This window comes from Lycium barbarum, chromosome 6 (assembly GCF_019175385.1).
Source record: "Lycium barbarum isolate Lr01 chromosome 6, ASM1917538v2, whole genome shotgun sequence".
NCBI lineage: Eukaryota > Viridiplantae > Streptophyta > Magnoliopsida > Solanales > Solanaceae > Lycium > Lycium barbarum.
This window is the reverse complement of record NC_083342.1, coordinates 78122516-78138446: the sequence shown is the minus strand read 5'-3', so window position 1 is coordinate 78138446 and position 15931 is coordinate 78122516. Positions and strand designations below refer to the sequence as shown.

Here is a 15931-nt window from a genome sequence, read left to right as displayed (position 1 = left end):
AACATGGACTTCATTTCAGTCTTACCCCGTTCTCGATGTAAGTATGATTCTATATGGGTGGTTGTGGATAGACTCACCAAGTCAGCTCATTTCTTACCGGTCAGAACGACCTATGTGGCAGAAGATTATGCAAAGCTTTATATTAAAGAGATAGTGAGACTCCCTGGTGTTCCAGTATCTATTATCTCAGACAGAGGGACTCAGTTTACATCCATCTTTTGGAAGTCTTTCCAAGAGGGTCTATGGACCCAAGTGAACCTTAATACGACATTTCACCTGTAGACTGATGGACAAGCCAAACGTACCATTCAGACTCTTGAAGATATGTTGCGGGCATGTATGATAGATTTTGGAGGAAATTGGGATGACCATTTGCCACTCATTGAGTTTTCTTACAATAACAGTTATCATTGTAGCATCCAAATGGCACCGTATGAAGCTTTATATGGGCGAAAGTGTAGATCCCCAATTGGGTGGTTCGAAACAGGAGAGGCCAGACTAATGGGCCAGACTTGGTCCAGCAAGCCATAGAGAAAATCAAGCTCATACAAGATCGGTTATTAGCAGCCCAAAGTCGTCAAAAGTCCTATGCGGATAATCGCCGAAGAGACTTAGAGTTCCAAGTGAAAGATTGGGTATTCTTGAAAGTGTCACCGATGAACGGTGTAATGAGATTTGGCAGAAAGGGGAAGCTTAGTCCCCGGTACATTGGACCTTATGAGATTGTGCGCAAAGTGGGCAAAGTGGCCTACAAATTAGATCTACCTCCGGATTTGGAGTCATTTCACCCAGTTTTTCATGTCTCGATGCTTCGAAAATGTGTTGGAGATCCTACTAGGATCGTGCCAATAAGCGGTGTGCAAGTGACAGAAAAGTTGACTTATGAAGAAGTGCCTATTTCCATACTAGATAGGCAAGTACGGAGGCTTAGAAACAAAGAAGTGGCCTCAGTTAAGGTTTTATGGAGAAGCAGTAAACGAGAAGAAATGACATGGGAAGCGGAAGAAAGTATGTGATCCAGATACCCTCATTTATTTCAACCCTTGGGAGAGATTCAAGATGAAACATCAGCGGTATGAGGTATGTATGATTTCCTTTTCATGCTTTTGGTCGTCTGTGGCCATAGATATGTAGATATTGTGACGTAGCCCTATGAGGAGATGATATTTTGGGTTGTTGTGACAGGATGGTAGTGCCATATTATAGGGGAGACTCTGGCGAAATTTTTATAGAATCCCCGAAGACTTTAAACATTCGAGGACGAATGTTCTTAAGGGGGGAGAATGTTACACCTCGAAAAAATCCTCCATTCTTACTCTGATGTTTTCATGAGTAAGAAATAACATTTGACGACCCTAAGTAAGATTCCGATGGCAATTGCAATAAGAGATAGGTTCTGCGCCATAATGAATAATTATAGGTTTTGGAAATGTGAAAAGTTACAGGTTTGCATTCTGGCTAGTTGGTCGTAAAGTGAAATACGGACCGTAAAGTGGTATACGGTCCGTAAAATTCCATGTCGTATTTTGGCTTCCAAAACTTCAACTTTCTGCCAAATGATCAAATGGTCTAATACGACCTGATATACGGACCGTAAAGTGGTTTACGGCCCGTAAACCATGATCGTAAATCACCATGTTTCAGCCTGAGTTTCTGGTTCTGATATGATTAAACACGACCACGAAGAACGGTCCATAAACTAGAATACGGACCGTAAACCAAGTTTACGACCTCTGTGCTGTTCATTTAAGATCAGACTTTGGGTTATTAAATAAGGGACCAAGTTTATTATTTCATTTTCACATTTCATCCCTTCTCTCTAAAACATCTCTCTACGTTTATTCCACAAGATTTCAAGGATTATTAGTCATCAACAACACAAATCAAGTGAATCAAGTGTAAGGAGACCCATTAAGATCATTTAAGTCAAGAAAATCTTATTGAAGGACAACTAGGGTTTTTGCTTCAGTTGGGTATTTCGACCAAGGCTCGTTCCTACAACATCTAAGGTAAGATTTATGGTATTTATATGTTGTTTAAGGTATTTGAGAGTCAAAATTCTTGGACATTAGATGAGTACAGGAAAATGGGTCATGAATGATGAATAGTGATATTTTGAGAAATAGTTTGAATTGAGTTATGAGTCTTGATGTATTGTGATGTAAATGTGTTATAAATGATGTTGAGAACATGAGATGAGCAATGTACGTGAATGGACATAGTTGTGTGTTATAGCCATGGATATGAGTAATTGAAAGTAGGTCTAGAAATGTGGATAATGTTGGTGAATAATGATTATTGTTATGGTATTGTGAATGCACTATTGACGTTTGGGAGTTGATATACGCTATGGAGGAATGTCGTATAAATAAAGGAGATGCTGTTTGATTTTCTCTAGCTTTAGCCATGTGTGCTAGTTGTCGATTCTAACGGTAGTATGACTTTAATGAAGGTAGAAACGATAGCATTGGAGGACAAAGCGCAAGTGGTAAATAGTTGAATGGAAAGGTATGTAAGGCTAAGCCTTCTTTCATAAGGCATGGTTCTTTGGCCAATCATCTAAATCTTTTACGAGCTTATGATGTTCTCCAATTACTTCTATCTTCAAAGCTACTAAGCTTATGATCCTCGATATGCTACGATTGTACTAAATTCCTCGAATGACGAGTAGGCCCATTAAGGTAAATGTGACGAATGACGATAATGATGATGATAATGATGTTAATAGAAATGATGCTTATGAGCTAGTATACGTATGACTATTATGGAACCCCAAGCTTATGAGGCCGGGTACGATATGTAAATAAGTATGTATACGATTACGAAATGCGCGCCCACCTCTTCAGATGGAACGGATAACCCTGACGCCTTGGTAGGGCCAGGTAGATGTAACCCTGAAGCCTTGGTAGGGCCAGGTATGAGTAACCTTGAGCCTTGGTTGGCCAAGTATGTATGAAACACTGATCCTATGTAAATGCTATGTATATGATATGATTATGTATATGACGTGAATATGAATATGATAGGACTATGTATATGAATGTGAATAAGGGCATGTATACGAATACGAGCACAAATATGGTATGGGTACTATTATGGAATACGGATAATGATGTATGTACACAAATACGTATTAGCAATGGAAAGTTCCTATGAAAGACAAGTAAGTGCTTATGACGATAATATTGCCATCTTCCATTCTATGCTATTTCTTATGTTACTACTTATGCTTCTATATTGATATTGATCATGCTTTACATACTCAGTACATTCTTCGTAATGACGTCCTTTTGTTTGTGGACGCTGCGTCATGCCCGCAGGTGCACAGGGAGACAGGCTCGATCCATAGTTGTATTCTCAGAGACTACATGTTACACCTCGAAATATCTTCCGTTGGTACGCAAGGGAATGACCTAGTGATGAGTACGAGTGTATGACATTCCATGAGTAAGAAATGACGTTCGACGACCTTAGGCGAGATTTCAAAGGCATCCGCTGCAAGACGAGAAAGTTGGCTAAGATAAGGAAAGGTATGAGATGAGCAAGGTAGGAAAATGGATGTGGATGATTAGAATGAAGAGTCAAGAAATGTGAAAAAGTTGCAGGTTTGCAATCTGGCCAGTCGTTCGTAAAGTGAAATACGGACCGTAAAATGGTATACGGTTCGTAAACTGGCCTATCGTATTTTGGCATTCGAAACTTCAACTTTCTGCCAGATGATCAATGGTTAAATACGACCTGGAATACGGACCGTAAAGTGATTCACGGCCCGTAAACCATGGTCGTAAATCACCATGTTGCAGCCTGAGTTTCTGATTCTGTTATTGTTAAACACGACCACGAAGGACGGTCCGTAAACTGGAATATGGGCCGTAAACCAAGTTTACGACCACTGTGCACTTCAATTCAGATTTTTAAGTCATTAAATAAGGGGAGCAAGACTTATTTCATTTCACTTCTACATCACACCCCTTCTCTCTAAAACATCTCTCTACAGTTATTATACAAGTTTTCAAGGATTAGTAGTCATCAACAACATTAATCAAGTGAATCAAGTGTAAGAAAATCCCATTAAAGATCATCCAAGTCAAGAAATCCAAATGGAGGAAAACTAGGGTTTTTGCTCAAGTGGAGTATTATCAACTAAGGCTCGTTCCTACAACATCTAAGGTAAGATTCATGATATTTATACATTGTTTAAGATATTGGAGATTTGAAATACATGGATCGTAGAAAAATATAGCAAAATGGGTCATGAATGATGAATAATGACGTTTTGAGAAATAGTTTGAATTGAATCATGATTGTTGTTGTGTTGTGACATGAATGGGTTATAATTGACGTTGAAAGACCATGAAATAGATATTGTATGTGAATGGACGAAATCATGTGTTATAGCCATAGATATGGGCAAATGAAAGTAAATTGAGAAATGTGGATAATGTGAACGACTAATGGCCATTGTTATGATATTGTGAATGTATTGCTGACGTTTGGGAGTTGAATCACGATATGGACAAACGTTGTATGAATAATGATAGCATGACCTTAATGAAGGTAGAAACGTGAGCATTAGAGGAGTACGTGCAAGTGTAGAATAGTTCAACGAAAAGGTATGTAAGGCTAACCATTCTTTCACAAGGCATGGTTCTTTGGCCAATCATTTATCCTTCTATGAGCTCATGATGTGCTCCATATGATTCTATTCTCAAAAGCTACTGAGCCTACGATCCTTGATGTGTACTACGTACCTCACACGACGAGTAAGCCTATAATGCAGACGTAACGATAATAATGATGATAGAAATGATGATGATAATAATAATGATGCTAAAGGTACCTATGGGCTATTATACTTCTGTGTGCCTATGAAGGGCTATAACGAAACCCTGAGCTTATAACGCCGGGTAGAATATATGTATATGTATGTATATGATTACGTAACGCGCGCGCACATCTGCAGATGGTACGGATAACCCTGAAGCCTTGGTAGGGCCAGGTAGATATAACCTTGAGCCTTGGTTGGCCAAGTATGTATGAAACACCGAACCTTCATGGTCGGGCATGCTATGTATATCAGTATATATGTGTATATGCTATGTATATGACATCATTAAGAGTATGAATATGTTATGTATATGAGATGTAAATGATTATGAGGGTAATTAAGTACGGATATGGTTGTATATATGTGGATACACAATAGAAACGGAATGTCTCTATGGAAAGCAAGTAAGTGCCATGATGATGATATTATTGTCTCCCCTCCTATGCTACTTCACATGTCATTCAATATGCTTCTATATCGATGTTGATCATGCTTTACATACTCAGTACATTCTTCGTACTGACGTCCTTTTGTTTGTGGACGCTGCGTCATGCTCGCAGGTGCACAGGGAGACAGACTTGATCCATAGCCGCTTATTCAGAGATTACATAGCAGAGCTCCATTTCCTTCGGAGCCATAGCTTTTGGGTACTTTTGTGTATATAATTATAGGCATAGCGGGGTCCTGTCCCGCTCATGTGATATGTTATACTCTTCTTAAAGGCTCGTAGTCACGTGTATATGGTTAGATATGTCTATCCTTGTTGGCCCATGTTTTGTATATTATTTTGTCGGCCACGTCGACCCATGTACATTTGATGTGGCATAGATGCCTATGATGTTATATAGGAAATGTTGTAGCCCAAATGGGACTAGTATGATCGATGACTAGAATGTATGATTTGATTTATGGCTCACCTAGACGTTATGTGAAAGTAGGTTAAAGGGGTGCCCAGGTGGGGTAGCGCCGGGTGCTCGTCGCGGCCCTAGTCGGGTCGTGACAAAAGTGGTATCAGAGAAGTTCAGTCCTAGGGTGTGTCTACGAGCCATGTCTAGTAGAGTCTTGGTTATGGGTGTGTTGCGCGCCACACTTATAAACAAGAAGCTGCGGACATTTTAGGAATGATTGACCTTCTTTCTTCATAAGAATCGTACGATAGAGCTATTATATAAGAAATTCTTGTTCCTTAATCATGTGTTGTGTATTTCAGTGATGCCTAAAAAGAGAAAGGCTACAGCAGCCCAAAAGGGCAAGACGGTGGCTGAAAAGCGGGCTAAAAAAGCACCGCCACCGGTAGTAGAGGAAAGTGAGTCCCAGAGTGCGGCTCAATCTCAGTCCTCCCAGACAGTGCCTATTACTGAGGAGCGTGAGGGAACCTCCGCCCCAGCTCCAGCACCTCCAGCTCCTCCACCAGATGCTTCGGGCCAAGATGTAAAAGAGGCCATTAATTTGCTGACTCAATTGGTTGCGGCCCAGACTCAGAGGAAAGGTTCAGGGCAAGGTGATTGGGCTGTTAGTGTAAGGGCTCGTGATTTCATTACTTTGAACCGTCCAGAATTTTTTGGATCAAAGCCGGAGGAGGTCCCTCAGGATTTTATTGATGGTATGTTAAGGACGCTTCGATTGATACATTCTTCGGACACCGAGTCGGTGGAGTTAGCGTCATATAGATTGAGAGATGTCTCGATCCAATGGTATACGGTTTGGATGGCTTCACGGGGAGCCAATGCACCTCCCCCGGTATGGAAAGAGTTTGTTGATGCCTTTCTCCATCATTATATGCCTCCAGATGTTCGGCGAGCTAGGGCCGATAAATTCTTAAATTTGAGGTCACCAACCTGGAACTCTAACGGTCGACGTCGTTTATCTGCATATGATTTCTGTCGACTCTGAGTTGCTAATAACCGTTCCCGAATGAGTTTTACCTTATCGACTGCTTGCTGAATCATATCGGGACTAATCAACTTTGTTTCACCCACATCGAACCAACCAATTGGAGATCTGCACTTTCTACCATATAAGGCTTCATACGGTGCCATCTGGATGCTGGAGTGATAACTGTTATTATAAGCAAATTCAATAAGCGGCAAATGATCCTCCCAACTACCTCTGAAATCAATAACACAGGCCAGTAGCATATCTTCCAGCGTCTGAATAGTACGCTCGGCCTGTCCATCGGACTGAGGATGGAATGCTGTACTAAGACTCACCTGAGTCCCTAATCCCTCCTGAAATGACCTCCAGAAATTTGCTGTAAACTGAGCACCTCTGTCGGTGATAATAGATATAGGAAATCCGTGAAGCCTTACTATCTCTTTAATAAACAATCTGGCATAATCCTCAACCGAATAAGTAGTCCTGACCGGAAGAAAATGGGTTGATTTCGTCAGTCTATCAACAATAACCCATATAGAATCATACATGCGTGGAGTACGCAGTAAACCTGTAATGAAATCCATATTAATTATTTCCCATTTCCAAGCTGGGATTTCCATTTCCTGCAATAACCCGCCGGGCTTTTGATGCTCGATCTTAACTTGCTGGCAATTCGAACACTGAGCAACGAACTCTGCGATATCTCTCTTCATACCATCCCACCAATATAAGCATCTGAGGTCGTGGTACATTTTTGTGGATCCAGGATGAACAGAATACCGAGCATAATGTGCCTCTCCCATAATCTGTCGCCGCAGTCCTGCAACATCAGGCACACATAACCTGCCACTATATAGCAATACCCTATCAGGTGACATCTCGAATTGGGTATTTTCCTTATCAATGGTTGTATCTCTGTAATGTACCAGAATAGGATCCTCGAACCGACGCTGTTTTACCTCTTCCATAATTGATGATTCAGCAACTTCTCAGACAGAAACCCCAATATCTCTAGAATCGGCCAAACGGACTCCAAGGCTGGCTAACTGATGAATTTCACGAACCAATTCCTTCTTCTCTGGCTGCACGTCGGTCACACTGCCCATAAATTTGCGGCTAAGTGCATCTGCTACAACATTAGCCTTTCCCGGATGATACAAAATATCGACATCATAATCTTTCCATAATTCTAGCCATCTTCTTTGCCGCAAATTTAGCTCCTTTTGCTTAAAAATATACTGAAGGCTTTTGTGGTCCGTATAGATATCAACATGGACCTCATATAAATAATGCCGCCATATCTTCAAAGCATGAATCACCGCGGCTAATTCCAGATCATGGGTGGGATAATTCCTCTCGTGCGATCTGAGCTGCCGGGAAGCATAGGCAATAACTCGACCGTGCTGTATTAGTACACAACCTATCCCAATACTAGAAGCATCACAATAAATAACATACCCATCTGGTCCCTCTGGAAGAGCTAGAACTGGAGCTGTAATTAATCTTTCCTTCAGCAACTAAAAGTTGCGTTCACAAGCATCGGTCCACTGAAATTTTGCTCCCTTCTGAGTTAACTTTGTTAATGGCGTCGCAATAGAAGCAAAGTTCTCTACAAACCTCCAGTAATATCCGGCCAATCCCAGAAAACTGAACGTACCTCAGTCGGTGTCGTGGGCCTAGGCTAATTCTGTACAGCCTCGATCTTCTGTGTGTCGACCCGAATACCATCTGCTCCAACGATATGCCCCAAGAATGCCATTGAAGTTAACCAGAATTCACATTTGGAGAATTTAGCAAATAATTTCTGTTGCCGCAGTGTGCCAAGTACGGTTCTCAGATGATCTGAATGTTCCTCTGCTGATCGCGAATAAACCAGAATATCATCGATAAACACAATCATGAACATATCCAGAAACGGCCTGAATACCCGATTCATCAAATCCATAAATACTGCTGGAGCATTAGTTAGCCCGAAAGACATCACTTTGAACTCATAATGCCCGTACCGGGTCCTGAAAGCAGTCTTTGGAATGTCTGCCTCTCGTACCCGTACCTGATGATAGCCCGAATGCAAATCTATCTTCGAACAATATTTAGCACCCTGCAACTGATCAAATAAATCATCAATCCGGGGAAGGGGATATTTATTCTTGATAGTCACCTTATTCAGCTGTCTGTAATCAATGCACATCCATAGCGACCTGTCTTTCTTTCTTACGAACAATACCGGCGCTCCCCAGGGCGACGTACTAGGTCTGATGAAGCCTTTTTCTAATAGATCTTTTAGCTGCTCTTTCAACTCTTTCAATTCTGCAGGTGCCATTCTGTAAGGAGGAATACATATAGGCTGAGTGTCTGGCAGCACATCTATCGTGAAATCTATCTCGCGTTCAGGGGGAAGACCTGAAAGCTCGTCCGGAAACACATCTGAAAATTCATTAACAACCGGAACTGACCGAAGAGTAGGTGTTTCGGCTTTAGTATCATGCACTCGAACCAAATGATAGATATACCCTTTCTGGATCATCTTCTTAGCCTTGAGGTATGAAATAAACTTACCTCTCGGCGATGCTGTATTTCCTGCCCATTCTATAACCGGTTCCCCTGGAAACTGGAAGCGAACTACCTTATTCTGGCAATCAACATTAGCATAACAGGAGGCTAACCAGTCCATACCCATAATAAAATCAAATTCCATCATATCTAATTCAACCAAATCAGCTTTAGTGCAACAGCCACATATAATTACAGAACAATCTCTATATACCTTCCTCGCTATAATAGAATCCTCAACTAACGTACCTACCTCGAACGGTTCTATAGGTTCAGGCGTTATCCCAATTTTGTTAGCGACTAGGGGAGAAATATATGATAAAGTAGACCCTGGATCAATCAATGCATATACAGCTCGAGAGAAAACCAATAATGTACCTGTGACAACATTTGGCGACGCCTCCTGATCCTGTCGGCTAGCCAATGCATATATGCGGTTCGAAGGACCGCTAGAATCAGAAACTCCGCCACGGCCTCTACCGCGGCCCGCCAGTGCTGGAATACCCCGCCCCGCAGGGCGCATAGCTGAAGGAGTAGAAGAAGAACCAACAGCTGATCTCGTCGGCAGAGCTGCACCACCAGAACCACCCGCCAACGAACAGTCTCTCATAATATGGCCCTGGCGGCCGCAAGAAAAACAGGCACCTATGGCCCTGTAACACTCTCCTGGGTATGACCTCCCACAATAAGAACACTGGGGTAGGGATGGTCTAGACTGACTGGGACCTCTGCTCATCTGAGAACCTGAGGCTCTGGAACTCTGGCCCGCTCCAGAATACCCTGCACTGCCCAATCGTCTACCTGTAGACTGTGTACTCCGGCCTGACGGAGGAGGATATCTACTAGACCGCTGCTGCTGAGGCTGCTCGCCTCGAGACTCTCCAGAATACCCAACTGACCTAGCCCGCTTGGGCGGTCTCCTATCACGATCTCTGCTCGACTGGTCCTCTCTATGTCGGTCCTCCATCCCCTGGGCATAAGCCTGTAACCGGGCAATGTCCGTACCAGTCTGTGATGCCATCGCCATACAGCTGTCTATCAAATATCGATCCAATCCTATCACATACCGGTGCATCCGATCAGGCATCTCAGCTACTATGGCAGGTGCATATCTAGCCAGAGAATCAAACTCCAAGCTGTACTCTCGGACACTCCTGCCTCTCTGCCGCAGCTGCAGAAATCTATCAACTCTCGCCCGCCACAACTCTGGGGGCAAAAAGTGGCTGAGAAAGGTGGCTACAAACTCATCCCATACGGCCGGTGGAGCATCCTCACCTCTGGACAGCTCCCATGACTCGTACCAATTGATCGCAACATCCCACAATCTGTGTGAAGCTAACTCGACAGACTCGATCTCAGAAGCCCTGACCAGTCTCAACGAGCGCTGCATCTGTCGGATGAAATCCTGGGGGCCCTCATCGGGTTTTGACCCGTAAAACTCTGGGGGACCACATGTCAAGAAATCCCGAACCCTCAGACTGTCACATCTGTCCATATCATTACCTCCTAGCCCGCGTCTGCGAGCCTGACCTGCTACTAGTGTCGTCAATAACTGCACGACCTCTCTCATCGCCCTGTCCTCCGCCCCTGGCTGAGGAGATGGAGGCTCAGGCGCTAGAGTCTCTGGGGCTAATGGTGGAGTTGCTCCAGGCTCCTCTGATGATGACGGCATAGCGGAGCTCGCTGACTGCGACGCAGTATCAGACGTAGTCTGAGTACGAGTCCGAGTAGCTCTCTGTGCCTGGCTGGTCTCTCCTGCCACTGCTTTGCCCTTCTGGGCAGCCGTCGCCTTCTTTGGAGGCATCACTGAAAAAATATAACAGCCGGTCAGAGAAGAGTCATCCTAATAGCACAGCTCTATCGCACGATCTAAGATTCAAAGAAAGGTAACACACTAAATGTCCTGTAGCCTCCTATTTATAGATGTGGTGCACAACACACCGATAAACAAGACTCTACTAGACACGGCATGTAGACATTCCGAGGACAAACCGCTCTGATACCACTTCTGTCACGACCCAGCCCCGTGGGCCGCGACTGGTGCCCTATTTGGACACCCAAATAAACTTACGTACCAGATTGACATATCAAAATTCATTCGAACTTAACATACATCATTTTAAGCAAATACTGCAAACAAATATCATCTTAAGCGGTCGCCCGTACAGAAACATTATATCCAAATCCAATATATTGGCGGAATACACATCGCCAGATATACGCACATATACAGACAAATGGGCCGTTTTGTCCATAATAGTAAACGGGGCCGCATTAAGACTAAATCATAATCACAAACGAACAAACATGACCCATGACCCACATACATGACTACAGGCCTCTACAAAACATAACAGAAACATATGACGGGACAGGGCCCCGCAGTACCGAAATAGTCATATATATATATACAGAATATGTGTAGCAGAAGATATGTACCAAAAGTATGAGCTCCGAATCAAAAGGAGTAATCCAAGTGGCAGAGTATGTATCCTATACTGGGGGATCACCAAAATGAACGTCCGTACCTGCGGGCATGAAACACAGCCCCCGAAGAAAGGGGGTCAGTACGAAATATGTACTGAGTATGTAAACCATGAAATACAGAAATCCAAATCATAACCGAGTTGGGGAGTACAGAATTTGGGTACAGAATGAGTATATCAAAATTGGTGCAGAAAACATATATATATATATCATGCAAATAAAATCATGCATAAGGCTCAGGAACTTGGTCGCCACTCCGACGCTGGCGCCACAACACATCATACTCCAGAAAGTTTCAAATTTCCGTACAATCACCGAACGTATCATATCATCAGAACATATCATATCGTCCGAACACATCGTATACCATATCACATCATAACGCCGTATATAAGTGGTACCCGACCCTATGGCGAGGTCTCGGGAATCGTAACACATCATACTGCCGAATATTACATAGTGCGCACGATAACAAAACCGGCCCGGGATCCGGCGAACGATATCATAGTAATAGGCACGAGCGGAGTAGTGCGGGAACCATATGCATACACGTAAATAAATTCCAAGACTCCACAAATAAATATATATATATATATATATACTGATAGCAGAAGGCTCAAGGTAAGTATAGAGTCCATCAGAATCATTATACAAAAGTTGCGAGCTTTTAAGTTACCAAACTTTCGAATCACTTCATAGGTCGTTTCCTTGAAAATTTAGTATCATTTATTTTTAAGAAGCTTTCAAACAACCTTATAGAGTACTTCAAATGGAGCCTTAAAATCATATGCACATCTCTAGAATATACATATCCAAACTTGGGCCATATCAAATATTTTCCAAACCATATCCGGAAGCGTACCGACTAATATTTCAAACATCATAAGTATGTGACAAGTCATATGAAATAGTTCATGGAAATCAAAGACATAGGCCATCCTAGTGGCTCTAAGAGTAGAATTTTCTTTGGAACATACATATATATATTATTCATTTACTTCATAAGGGTCATGCCAAAAAGGAAGAACGCTAAGCCTTACATACCTCGATCGCTCACTACCAAATCTCGATCGCTTGCCAACCAATCCCGACTCAGGTCTCGGGCTCTCCAATATCTACAATAATGTTATTAATTTCTAAAAAAAATTAGCTACTAGTACTTAGAATTTTTATTCTAATTAGTATTTGTCTACCGAAATTTCGGCAGCACCTCCCCTATAAATTCAACATCCCCGAGAATTAAACTCGACAAAATTCATCAACAACCATACCCACAATACCAACAACCAAACCAATAACATCAAAACCAATCTAAAATGCATTCCAACACTAGTAACCTTCCTTTCAACATAATTCATCGACATTCAATTCAACTACGAATTTTTCAAGCCAATTATCGACACTTACACATTCATTACCAATTCAAGATCATTCAAAAGCATTTCAAGGCATTTCATACCATTCTACAAATTATACAAAATTCGACCAAGACTAGAATTCATCCGAAATCTCCAACCTTTAACACAACATTCACAACATATTTTTTCATCTTCACATTTCATCACATCAACCACAATTTACACCTTAACAATTCCCTTTCCATAATTACATAAATTTACAATAAAATCACAACATTTCCTATAACAACTTAACAATAATTTTCATGTCAACTTAAACTAGAATTATTCCATTTGCATAAAAAGGCCATTACAACACAATTAACATAATAAATAAAATTTGATCATTCCTCTCATCAACACCCATTTTCGGCCACAACCACACATAACCATGACACAAAATTTTCATACTCTACATTCATTCCCACATACTACAACATCTATATAAAATTCTTCCAAACAAAAAAAAGAGTGGAATTATTACCTTTTTGCCAAATTCTCCCACTTGATAAAAAAAAGTACTCTTGCTCCCAAAGTTGTATCACATTAAAGAGGGCTTTGAGCTTAGTAGTAATTGCACAAGAGATGAATTTTTGAACTAAAGGTGTGAGCTCCAAATTATTATTTTTTCCTTTCTCTTTCTCTATGGCCGAACCCTTGGCTTTTTTTTTTTCTTTGCTTTGTTTTATTAAAGCTTCCTAATGGAAAATGATGGATGGCCCTTTATTTATTTGGTCTTGGTTGACTTGGGCTTGGGCTAGGGCCCTTTTTTAGGGGCATGGCCGGCCAACACAAATATTTGGGCCTCAATTTCCCCTTTTTGTTTCATTTCATTTAGGCCCAAATTGTTGCGGGTCTTATTTTAAAATTCTCGAAACTAATTTCTAAAATTTCCCATTTCGCGCTTGACCTTCCTCCATGTTTCCACATCAACATTTCATGGACAACACATATATTAAATAAAATAAAAATATAGACTTATTTCTTACAAGTCACAATTATATCAAATTTTTGCGAATGTGTAAAATTACGGGTTATAACACGCGCCTCCACAGTTTTTAGGCCAGAGATTCGACAGATCTACTCGTTCCGGGCCGAGTCAGAGTTATTCGGGGTCTCAGTTTAGAGATGATTTGGGTCAGGCAAGGCCACCCGTACTACGATGTTCCCAGTGTGGGAAGTTACATTGGGGTCGATGCCGATTGGGTTCGGATGTTTGCTATTCATGTGGTCGACCAGGCCATATCATCCGTGATTGCCCTTCAGTTTATGGTAGAGGTAGGACCCAGCCTTCAGGGTCGATAGCCGGATCTTCAGTATCTGTACGCCCTATGGGGCCAGGTTCACATGCGCCCGTCGGCCATGGTAGAGGTAGAGGAGAGCTCCCAGTTCCAGCGGTCCTCAGCACCGTGTTTATGCTTTGGCTGGATGCCAAGACCTTGAGTCTTCCCCTGATGTGGTTACAGGTATAATATCAGTATTCTCTCATGATGTATATGCTTTGATTGATCCGGGCTCAACCTTGTCATATGTTACTCCATATGTTGCGGGTCGATTTAGAGTCAAACCGGAGTCGATTAAACCTTTTGAGGTGTCTACACCCGTGGGTGAATCAGTAATAGCTGGCCGAGTATATAGAAATTGTGTAATTATGATTTGTGATCGTCGTACCATGATTGATTTGCATGAGCTAGAAATGATGGATTTTTGATGTTATCACGGGCATAGATTGGTTGGCTTCTTGCTATGCCCATGTTTTATGTAGAATGAAAATTGTTTATTTCCAATTTCCGGGAGAACCAATTTTAGAATGGAAGGGGAATACGGCGTCACCAAAAGGTAGGTTTATTTCCTATCTAAAGGCAAGGAAAATGATCACGAAAGGTTGCATCTATCATCTAGTTCGGGTTCAAGATGTAGAAGCTGAATCGCCGACTCTTCGGACAGTTCCCATAGTAAATGAATTTCCGAATGTGTTCTGGGAAGAGCTTCCAGGCCTTCCTCCCGAGCGGGAGATTGATTTTGCTATTGATGTGTTGCCAGGCACTAAGCCGATATCTATTCCTCCTTATGGAATGGCTCCCTGTCACGACCCAGCCCCGTGGGCCGCGACTGGCACCCTACCTGGGTACCCAGACCAAATCGCATATTCGTTTCCAAATCCAAACTTAGTTCAAAGTTTTTCAAAAGTTATATCAACATAATTTATATCGAAAATATGTCTTAAGCGGTCATCTCAAATCAAACTCAAACAAAGCGGCAGACTAGGCATCGCCGGTCAAAATACAAATATATATACAGAAGGGCCATTTGGGGCCATCATATCAAACAAACCGCTTTAAGACCCGAAAGCAAAATCAGACAACATACACGTAGGACCCTCGCCCCACAAAGATGACTACAGACCTCTATGAATTCAAAACAAAAACATATGGCGAGACAGGGCCCCGCCGTACCCAAACTGTCAAATATACAAAGTATATACAGAGTAGAGGAGTCTGTACCAATAGTGGACTCCGGACCAAGTAAGAGTACTCCGGAAAGCAAGAAGTGAAGCCTACTGCGGAGGATCACCGATATCTGCACCTGCGGGCATAAAACGCAGCCCCCAGAGAGAGGGAAAGTACGAAATATGTACTGAGTATGTAAAGCACGGAGTACAGAAATATGGATCAAAACCGAAAGCAAATCAGATATCAAAGTGGGGTACCACCTGGTATGTCAGAATTTGTATCGAAATCATATACATATATTTTATGCAAACAAAATCATGCAAATGCTTAAGAACGTG

The 15931-nt window shown here is 42.1% G+C and overlaps 1 long non-coding RNA gene across 1 annotated transcript; it reads right to left on the bottom strand.

Annotated features, from left to right (window-relative positions):
* Positions 1 to 11544: 11544 nt before the first annotated feature.
* On the bottom strand, positions 11545 to 14062 carry LOC132599759 (uncharacterized). Its single transcript, XR_009566996.1, has 3 exons — positions 13625 to 14062; positions 12788 to 12858; positions 11545 to 11784 (listed from the first exon to the last, which is right to left on the bottom strand). It is a non-coding gene; the product is annotated as an uncharacterized LOC132599759 (long non-coding RNA).
* Between the last annotated feature and the right edge of the window lie 1869 nt (positions 14063 to 15931).